The following is an 11,640-nucleotide window of genomic DNA, read 5'->3' as shown; positions in this document are numbered from 1 at the left end:
ATGTTGCATGATCTTGCATAATCATCTTCTAAATTCTAATCATTATAATGCTTAAAGCAGAGTGAACATACAAATTTTTAACAAAAGAAAATTTCAAATTTATATACAATAAAATTTTGCCAATGTCAGCATCTGTATTCCTATTAATTAAGTTTGTCATTTAATTAGGTAATTGGATGCATTATATGTGTATGATATTAACTCAAAATAACCACTAATATAATAAACTTGTAAAAACTGTCAGCTGTTGATTAATTAAATAAAAAACAGATTAACTTTAAGCATTAATTTAAATAAAAAACTGATTATAACTAATGTAGTCATATATGGTTTCCAATAATTTTTAATTCTTCAGGCTTTTATTAGAAATTGTTATGTGTTTCTTAAAGTATGGGACAATTTCACAGTTTTCTTGAAAGCATATATTCATAATTGTTCTCAAATTGAAAAATTACATGGCAGAGAAGATTTTAAATTGGGTAATAAAAGATTTTTGATTTCTCAGTTCAGTTCAGTTCAGTTCAGTCGCTCAGTCATGTCAGACTCTTTGCGACACCATGAATCGCAGCACACCAGGCCTCCCTGTCCATCACCAACTCCTGGAGTTCACTCAGATTCACGTCCATCGAGTCAGCGATGCCATCCAGCCATCTCATCCTCTGTCGTCCCCTAACCCTCCTGCCCCCAATCCCTCCCAGCATCAAAGTCTTCTCCAATGAGTCAATTCTTCACATGAGGTGGCCAAAGTACTGGAGTTTCAGCTTTAGTATCATTCCTTCCAAAGAAATCCCAGGGCTGATCTCCTTCAGAATGGACTGGTTGGATCTCCTTGCAGTCCAAGGGACTTTCAAGAGTCTTCTCCAACACCACAGTTCAAAAGCATCAGTTCTTCAGTGCTCATCCTTCTTCACAGTCCAACTCTCACATCCATACATGATCACAGGAAAAATCATAGCCTTGGCTAGACTGACCTTTGTTGGCAAACAAATGTCTCTGCTTTTCAATATGCAGAAACTATAATTCTCTTAATTTTTTAGTTGTGCTGTTTTCCACATAATTACAAAGTAGGCCATTGTATGGAGAGAATAATATATGTAATACTCTAATAAGATGGTCAGATTATGCTCATGGTCTTTTACAGTAAATTAAAAATAGTGTTTAGCATGATTTACTGTTTCCTGAATTTCTAGAAAGAAATCTCTCTTGTGCATTCTTGCTCTGCCTCTTTCTTTCTGAATTCAATTTCCAAAGAAATACTGTGGAAGAAATGGAATTTTAAAAGTATCAAAGAAGGAAATGGCAGTTTCATAGTTACAGAGTGGAATACATGTGTGCAGCTGCACAGTCATGCCAGGTCTTTGTGAAGCACGGGCTGTAGCCCATCAGGATCCTCTGTTCATAGAATTTTCCATGCAAGAATACTGGAGTGTGCTGCCATTTCCCACTCCAAAGTATCTTCCCCACCCAGGGATCAAACCTGTGTCTCTTGAGTCTCCTGCATTGGCAGGTGGACTCTCTACCCCTGGCACCAACCAGGAAGCACAGAATGAAAAGCTGAGTCCAAAGGAAAGTAAGTGAATGAGAGAAGGATGGGAATTTGAATAGAAAAATAAAATGTATACAATATGCTTGCGAAGCTGCTGTCAATGAAGTTATGAGTAATGAAAAATAACTCTGGCAATAATATGAAAATCAATAGATTTTGAAAAGTTCTGAGTTTTATTTAATTGCATTTCATTATGCCACTAATTAATGAAATAGGCCTTTTATTTTTTCATTTCCTTGAGAAAAGTACATTCTTCCTTGCCATGTTTATGAAGGCTCACTTCACTTGTTGATTCCTAGATGAATGGGTCTAGCATGGGGGCAATTGATATTTTGCACAGCTACTCCCTTGCTCAAAAGAACCCTGTCCTTTGCTGATGGATTCATGTACATGAAAATGCAACTGGCATAAGAGATGGAGATGGAAATCATGTGGGAAGGACATGTGGAAAGGCCTGTGTCTTCTGATCCTCAAAATTGTTCTGATGATATATGTATCAGTTCAGTTGCTCAGTCGAGTCTGGCTCTTTGTGATCCCATGAACTGCAGCACTCCAGACCTCCCTGTCTATCACCAACTCCCGGAATTCACCCAAACTCATGTCCGTCAGTCAGTGATGCCATCCAACCATCTCATCCTCTACCATCCTTTTCTCCTCCTGCCCTCAACCTTTTCCAGCATCAGGGTCTTTTCAAAGAGTCAGCTTTTCACATCAGGTGGCGAAAGTATTGGAGTTTCAGCTTCACATCCATCCTTCCAATGAACACCCAGGACTGATCTCCTTTAGGATGGACTGGTTGGATCTCCTTGCAGTCCAAGGGACTCTCAAGACTCTTCTCCAACACCACAGCTCAAAAGCATCAGTTCTTCTGTGCTCAGCTTTCCTTATAGTGCAAATCACACATCCATATATGACCACTGGAAAAACCATAGCCTTGACTAGACAGACCTTTGTTGGCAAAGTAATGTCTCTGCTTTTCAATATGCTATCTAGGTTGGTCATAACTTTCCTTCCAAGGAGTAAGCATCTTTTAATTCCATGGCTGCAATGACCATCTGTAGTGATTTTGGAGCCCAGAAAAATAAAGTCTGACACTGTTTCCACTGTTTCCCCATCTATTTGCCATGATGTGATGGGGCCAGATGCCATGATCTTCGTTTTCTGAATGTTGAGCTTTAAGCCAACTTTTTCACTCTCCTCTTTCGCTTTCTTCAAGAGGTCTTTAGTTCTTCATCACTTTCTGCCATAAGGGTGATATCATCTGCATATCTGAGGTTATTGGTATTTCTCCCAGCAATCTTGATTCCAGCTTGTGCTTCTTCCAGTCCAGCGTTTCTCACGATGTACCCTGCATAGAAGTTAAATAAGCAGGGTGACAGTATACAGGCTTGATGTACTCCTTTTCCTATTTGGAACCAGTCTGTTCCATGTCCATTTCTAACTGTTGCTTCCTGATCTGCATACAAATTTCTCAAGAGGCAGGTCAGGTGGTCTGGTATTCCCATCTCTTTCAGAATTTTCCACAGTTGATTGTGATCCACACAGTCAAAGGCTTTGGCATAGTCAATAAAGGAAAAATAGATGTTTTCCTGGAACTCTTTTGCTTTTTTGATGATCCAGCAGATGTTGACAATTTGATCTCTGATTCCTCTATCTTTTCTGAAACCAGCTTGAGCATCTGGAGGTTCATGGTTTATGTATTGCTTCACCCTGGCTTGGAGAATTTTGAGCATTACTTTACTAGCGTGTGAGATGAATGCAATTGTGCATGAACATTCTTTGGCATTGCCTTTCTTTGGGATTGGAATGATAACTGACCTTTTCCAGTCCTGTGGCCACTGCTGAGTTTTCCAAATGTGCTGGCATATTGAGTGCAGCACTTTCACAGCATTATCTTTCAGAATTTGAAATAGTTCAACTGGAATTCCATCACCTCCACTAGCTTTGCTCGTAGTGATGCTTTCTAAGGCCCACTTGACTTCACATTCCAGGATGTCTGGCTCTAGGTGAGTGATCACACCATCATGATTATCTCTGTCATGAACATCTATTTTTGTACAGTTCTTCTGTGTTCTTGCCACCTCTTCTTAATATCTTCTGCTTCTGTTAGGTCCATACCATTTCTGTCCTTTATCGAGCCCATCTTTGCATGAAATGTTCCCTTGGCATCTCTAATTTTCTTGAAGAGATCTCTAGTCTTTCCCATTCTGTTGTTTTCCTCTATTTCTTTGCATTGATCACTGAGGAAGGCTTTTTTTAATCTCTCCTTGCTGTTCTTTGGAACTCTGTATTCAAATGGGAATATCTTTCCTTTTCTCCTTTGCTCCTTGCTTCTCTTCTTTTCAGAGCTTTTTGTAAGGCCTCCCCAGACAGCCATTTTGGTTTTTTGCATTTCTTTTCCATGTGGTTGGTCTAGATCCCTGTCTCCTGTACAATGTCATGAACCTCCATCCATAGTTCTCCAGGCACTCTGTCTATCAGATCTAGTCCCTTAAATCTATCTCTCACTTCCACTGTATCATAAGGGATTTGATATAGGTCAGACCTGAATGGTCTAGTAGTTTTACCTACTTTCTTCAATTTAAGTCTGAATTTGGTAATAAGGAGTTCATGATCTGAGCCACAGTCCACTCCTGGTCTTGTTTTTGCCGAGAAGAGCTACCCCATGCCTGAGGTCGGGGCGGCAGCTGAGACAAGCTACCCCAAGTCCAAGGAGCGGTGGCTGCATGGCCGCAGGAGGGCCAAGAGGAGCTACTTCACGTTCAAGGTCAGAAGGGGCAACCTCGTCCAACGTAAGGAGCAGTGGCTGCACTTTGCTGGAGCAGATGTGAACAGATATCCCATGTCCAAGGTAAGAGAAACCCAAGTAAGAGGTAGGTGTTGTGAGAGGGCATCAGAGGGCAGACACACTGAAACCATAATCACAGAAAACTAGCCAATCTGATCACATGGACCACAGCCTTGTCTAACTCAATGAAACTAAGCCGTGCCATGTGGGGCCACCCAAGACAGACGGGTCATGGTGGACAGGTCTGACAGAATGTGGTCCACTGGAGAAGGGAATGGCAAACCACTTCAGTATTCTTGCCTTGAGAAGCCCATGAACAGTATGAAAAGGCAAAATGATAGGATACTGAAGGAGGAATTCCCCAGGTCAGTAGGTGCCCAATATGCTACTGGAGATCAGTGGAGAAATAACTCTAGAAAGAATGAAAGGATGGAGCCAAAGCAAAAACAATACCCAGTTGTGGATGTGACTGGTGATAGAAGCAAGGTCTGATGCTGTAAAGAGCAATATTGCATAGGAACCTGGAATGTCAGGTCCATCAAGGCAAATTGGAAGTGGTCAAACAGGAGATGGCAAGAGTGAATGTTAACATTTTAGGAATCAGCAAACTAAAATGGACTGGAATGGGTGAATTTAACTCAGATGACCATTATATCTACTACTGTGGGCAGGAATTGCTTAGAAGAAATGGAGTAGCCATCATGGTCAACAAAAGAGTCCGAAATGCAGTACTTGGATGCAATCTCAAAAATGACAGAATGATCTCTGGAGTAACAGGCAAATTTGGCCTTGGAGTATGGAATGAAGCAGGGCAAAGACTAATAGAATTTTGCCAAGAGAACGCACTGGTCATAGAAAACACCCTCTTCCAACAACACAAGTTTGTATATTAGAGCCCCATAATTTTTCTTCTTATTCCTAGAGTCTTATCTCATCTGGAAAAACCTCATTTCACCACACATTAGTCACTGGCAGTTTTCAGTGGGTATGTTTGATTCTGAGTCTTCAGAATAAACTTTTCATGTATCTATCTGTACCTTATGTAGTATGGTAAAAGAGTTGAATATAAAGTGAGAATATAATGCTGTCTATAAAAAATTTTTTTCTTTTTTAATGATACATTAAAAACTGGAAAAATATATAGACATTTCTGTATGTCAGTAAGAAATTTAAATTTATTTTATACCTACACTTGAATATTTTAGAAATGTAGTAATGTTAATGATGAAGAAGTCGATGATAGTAATAAAAATGAGTTTGTTGTGCTGGTAATGGAAGTCTTATATCACAAATTGTCTGCATGGTCTGAGGAAAGTAATCTGAGATCAATGGGGTGACTTTTTCAGAGATAAAGCAAATCCATATGTATGATAAAATAAAGAGAAGCTTTATTTATACATATAAAGATACATTGAAGGCCTTCAGAAAATGAAGTCTGTATAAGGATGAAGCTGATAAAGAAATTCTCAGAAAAATAGAATTTCATCTGGCTAAAATCTAATCTCTCGCTCTCCAGTCCAATCTGTCTCTCTCTCTCTCTCTTTTTTTTTTTTTCTGTCTCAATCTCTGTTTCTGTGTGTCTTTTTCACCTTTTCTTTCTCTATGCTCTTTTGCCTCAGGGGCATAATCATCACAGTATAACAAAATTAATATTGGAGGGTCAATTTTTTTTCTGTAAAGAAATGAGATAATTATCGTAACTAAAAACTGAAAATATTTATATTGAAATACAATGGATTTATAATATTATATTACTCCATTGTATACAGAATGATAATTTAGTTTTTAAAAATTATACTCCTTTAAAAGATGTTACAAGATAGCTATAAAACCCTCTGCTGTACAAAATATCCTTGCTGCCTATGTATTTTATACATACTAGTTTGTATCTCTTAATATTCATAATATAATCATATCTTGCCCCTACTATCTTCCTGCCCCCTACTGATAACCAGTAGTTTGTTTTCTATATCTGTGTTTTGCTATGTACTTTGTATAATTTAATTTTTAGATTCCTCACATAAGTGATATCATACAAGTTTATCTTTCTCTGACTTATTTCACTAAGTATAATAATCTCTAGTCCATTCAATGTTGCTACAAATGATGTATTATGCAACCATGAAAAAAATATAGTGAAATTCTGCCATTTGCAGCAACATGGATGGATCTAGAGAATATGTGGAAAAACTTTTTCTGTGTCTATTGAGATGAAAATTAGATTTTTATTCTTCAACTTGTAATGTGGTATATCTCACTTTAATGGTAATTTAATTATCTATTTCTTTTTTATTCTGTCTGAAAAGCTAAGTTTAATTCTCAAAACTGCTGTAACTATAGAGTGATATGATCAGGTCAAAGCTATGATTGATCTGATATCTCACACTTCAACTTTCCTATGTGAAACATACTCGTAAGAGGTCTGGTGGAAAATGTAAAGTAAGGAGTCAACCTCAGGATGAAATGACAATGTAGCTCGCTGATATGATTTAACTAAGAAAGACTCTTTGATTGGGTTATTGGGAACATGGGTGGAGAAAATTCTGGGGCATTAGATATGAGAATGTCAACTTTCCCATGTTACATTCTCAACAGCGAAGGTTCTATCTTTTGGAGAGAAACTTCCAATATCTGGGGATAAGACAGCTCTGATTCTCAGCACAACATTAAGAAGCAATAGAGTATAACAGTTATAATTTAGCTTCTGGTTAAAACTATGGCAGTACTCCCAAACAGATAAAATATTCTTTTCCTTGCTTTGGCTTTTTGAGAGGAAATTTACTGACAGGTCACACACACACATACACACACACACCAAAATAAAACCACATAAAACCGTAACTTCTGAGGGGAGTAGTGGCTTGTTAGAAAAAGGAGTTGTGGATGATGGAAAACATGGTAATATATCATTTCCTTACATTATAATTGGATGGCTTAATTAACTATTAACAATATTTTTAACAATTAGACCAAAGGCAAACTCCATATCTACTTAGGGAGGAACATAGAAAACAGGAATCATTACAGTAATACATGTAAAATATCTTCCAGTTATTTCATCTTCACTCAATTGGGAAATCTGATCTTTCATGGATAAATATGCCTTTTTTCATAATTTCTGTGTGATTAAAACTTTATGAGATGATTACAAAATACTTCCTTAAATTTATTCACTATATATTGTCTGAGTGTGGAAATGGGGAATGAAAAAGGAGCATTTATATTCCCCCTGCACCGTTACCCCCCAAATATTAAGTTTAATAAAATTTCTCATTGTTTTTCCCTAAGTATCTCTGACTGTGTTGTAGAGCCACTGTCATATTTATATGCTAAACTTCAAAACTTTTCTAGCGTTAAGAGAAATATTTCCCTCACTTGCTCCTTTTATCTTAGTATTAGTCATATACAACATCATTTTCAAGAGTAACTCCCCAGAGCAAGAAATTTCAATATTAAAGTTTACGTCTTACGTGTAATTTCAATGATTCTTTTTTTTTTTTGGAAAATATCAGTTAATGAAAAGCACCTCAAAATGTCCTGAGTGTATATTAATTGAGGTTGTATGGATGGTTTCCTAGACATAATGACTTGAACTCACTGGGCATAAAAACTTGAAATTATATTATGAGACTGCCTAAGTGGTTCTTATATACAACCATTTAAAATTAATTGCTGTGGACTGAGACAACCCAGAGGGATGGTATGGGGAGGGAGGGGGGTTCAGGATGGGGAACACGTGTATACCTGTGGCAGATTCATGTTGATGTATGGCAAACCAGTACAATATTATAAAGTAATTAACCTCAAATTAAAATAAATACATTTATATTTAAAAAAATAAAAAATAAAAAAATAAAATTAATTGTTATATCAACTTTCAGTCCAGAATACTATTCCAGCACACAAGACCCTTCATGTTGTTACTATCATTTTTTAAAACATACATCAAATAATAGCTTAAACAGTTTTATTACATTTATTTTTAATTGGAGGATGATTGCTTTACAATATTTTTTTTAATTGTTTAAGAAAAATCCTTTTCTTTTACTGAGTGCTATATATTTATAATAGTATATATTTACTGAACCATGAGATGTTGGTTACATTACTACTACCTTACATGTAGAGAATTAGAGGCACAAAAATAGTCTGTGCAGTGTTCCATGTGGTGTATGTGCTGAAGCCTTTATTGAACAGGGTGAATATCTCAAAATGCTGGTATAAGCATTGCATGTACTAACTGTCTAAATACATGTGGTTCTCTAACACTTCTCTGTTATTTGCATATACTTCTGTCTCAGTATACTGTCCTTCTATATATGTTTAGTGACAGCATAATTAGCATAATTTTCACTGTCTCCTGAAATCCCTTCCTGAACTCCAAGATTACTCAGAAGCCACCAATATGTCCCTTAATACTTTTGTCAACATTTGTTGCAACATTAGCTATATACTGGATAGCAATACAGAGCCGTTTTGTTTTGTTTTGTTTTGTTTTGTTTTGTTTTATATAATGCAAGCTTCTTAAAGTAAGGATTGAGCCCCTCACAACATTGAGAATAAGACAGATACATGATAAATATATCTTTAATTAATAAATTCCACATGGCAAGATACACTTAAACAGAAAAAAAAAAAGGTGGGCGGGGGGTTAGTGTTAGTCGCTCAGTCGTGTCTGACTCTTTGTGACCACAAGGACTATAGCCTGCCAGGCTCCTCTGTCCATGGGATTTCCCAGGCAAGAAAATCTGAATAGGCAGCCTTTCCTTCTCCAGGGGATCTTACCAACCCAGGGGTCGAACCTGCATCTCCTGCATTGCAGGCAGGTTCTTTACCAGCTGAGTCACTCTCAGAGCCTCATGCTTACACAAAGCATATTTTATTCAGTCATGATGTTTAGACACTGGTAAGCCATAAAGAGATGATATGTAAAACTTGAATTACAGACTTGAGAGAGTAAGTTATTATAGCAGGATGGAATATTTTCATTAGAAAGAATAAAGTATAAGGGTGAAGCTGAGCTATAAGATTCTTGAAGAGAATGTCCTCTATGAAATAAGTTTTGAAGTAGGAAAATGTGACCAGAACAAATGCATGAAACATATTTTTGTTGTTGTTGTGATAATATTATGACTGGTGGCCTTTAAATAACTGTTTTGTTGAGAAACACAGGATCTTTTGTAACCTGTCCCAGAAGAATTCTTTCACCTATTGATTCCTTAGGGTGTAAATGAAGGGATTTAGTAAAGGGGTAACTGAAGTGTACAACAAAGCTACACCTTTGGATATAGTTAGCTGTTCTCTTGTAGATGGTTTAGCATATATAAAGATACAGCTTCCATATGTCAGGGAGACAACAGTCATGTGCGAAGTACAGGTGGAAAAAGCTTTGGCTCTTGGCTGTGCTGAAGGGAATTTCAGAATGGTCTTAATTATGTAAATATAAGAAACAGTCACTGATACCAATGTGACCCCAAATGTTACTATAGCTAAGATAAAACACATCAATTCCAGAACACGTGTATCTGTGCAGGATATCTGCAGGATAAGAGAAATTTCACACATAAAGTGATCAATTATTTTGGAAGCACAGAAATCCAGCTCGAGTCCCACGATAAATGGAGGAAAGATAATTAGGAATCCAGTTACCCAAGATCTGAGTACAAGCTGATAACAAACTTTGCTGTTCATGATGACTGGGCAATATAGCGGTTTGCAGATGGCAACATAGCAGTCATAGGACACGGCAGCAAGAAAGTAATTCACTGTAATTCACAATAAAAGGAAGAAGAACAATTGAACTGCACAATCATTAAATGAAATGGTTTTTTCTTTAGTCACCATGATGACCAGGTATCTGGGAATATATACTGTTGTGAATATGATTTCTAAAAATGAGATACTACAAGGAAAAAAATCCATTGGAGTTTTGAGGCGAATATCCAGCAAGGTGAGGAGGATAATGATTATATTCCCCATCAGGCTCAATGTGTAACTGAAAAAGAGAAACAGAAAAATCACAATTTGTAATTGTGGGTCAATCCCAAGAGAATGAATTCTATTTCCCTTGACTGGTTCCTCATTACTCTTCTGTGAAAAGTGGGAGTTGCTCAGTCGTGTCTGAGGTCACTCTTTGTGACCCTATGGACTATACAGTCCATGGAATTCTCCAGGCCAGAATGCTGGGGTTGATAGCCTTTCCTTTCTCTGGGGAATCTTCCCAACCCAGCGATCGAAACCAAGTCTCCCACATTGCTAGCAGATTCTTTACCAGCTGAGCCACAAGCGAAGCCCTTACTCTCTGTGAGCCTTGTCAAATCTACATATGAAAAAAAAACAAAATAATTGATCTTAAAACATATGAATATAGCAATGTAAATTAACTTACAAGTATTAACCATTGTATGTGTAAATATATAACTTTAATATTTATAAATTAACCTAAATGTATATGTATAAAATGAAAATATATTTTAACTAAATATGCATTAGCATATGGTGGTAGTTGTGGTGGTTTAGTCTCTAAGTCATGTCCGACTCATGCGACCCCATGGACTATAACCCTCCAGGCTCCGTCCATGGGATTCTCCAGGCAAGAATACTGGAATGGGTTGCCATTTCCTTCTCCAGGGGATCTTCCCAACCCAGGAATCGAATGAACCCAGGTCTCCTGCATTGCAGGCAGACTCTTTATTGACTGAGTTACAAGGGAAGCATTAGCATATATATGCACATATATATTAACCTTAGGCACAGAAAGGTATATATTCTCTAATCTATTCACAGGTTGTATCTTCAAAAATTGCCAGTGACACATAATTACATGCTATAGTCAATTCTAAATTCTTTCTCATACATTAGTTCTCTTCATTCTAATATTCTCACAATTTCCCTCTGGAACTTGAATTTTTTGTGTTAATTTAAATGCATATATAGTCATCTTTCCCAATTGGGCACTATTCTGGATGTATAATTTAATTAAAAGAATATCAGTTATTTTAAATGCATTTTACTTTCATATTTATTTAATCTGTGCAAATGCACTGAGTTGGTTTGTCTTTGTAGTATGAGTATTAGGATGATTTTTCAAAACTGGATTTTAGAGTTACAGTATGATTCCTGTGATGATCAGTGACTATGGCAGGACTGATTTCTAGTACTTGAAGATCCTGCTTACAGTTCTTTTGCATTTCCTTTGCACTGAAAGTATACCATTATTGCTATCAGCTTTCTTGACTGGCTTTGCTATACTCAAATGTTTTTATTAGTATATGTGATAAATAAACAAATGAAAACATGACAAAAA

At 36.9% G+C, this 11,640-nt stretch overlaps 1 pseudogene; it reads right to left on the bottom strand.

The window, feature by feature from the left end:
- Positions 1-9,461: 9,461 nt before the first annotated feature.
- LOC128048170 (olfactory receptor 6C6-like) lies at positions 9,462-10,417 on the bottom strand (annotated as a pseudogene).
- Between the last annotated feature and the right edge of the window lie 1,223 nt (positions 10,418-11,640).

The sequence above is a fragment of the Budorcas taxicolor genome, chromosome 5 (assembly GCF_023091745.1).
Source record: "Budorcas taxicolor isolate Tak-1 chromosome 5, Takin1.1, whole genome shotgun sequence".
NCBI lineage: Eukaryota > Metazoa > Chordata > Mammalia > Artiodactyla > Bovidae > Budorcas > Budorcas taxicolor.
The sequence above is the reverse complement of the archived record's forward strand: the minus strand, read 5'-3'. Positions and strand labels throughout refer to the sequence as shown.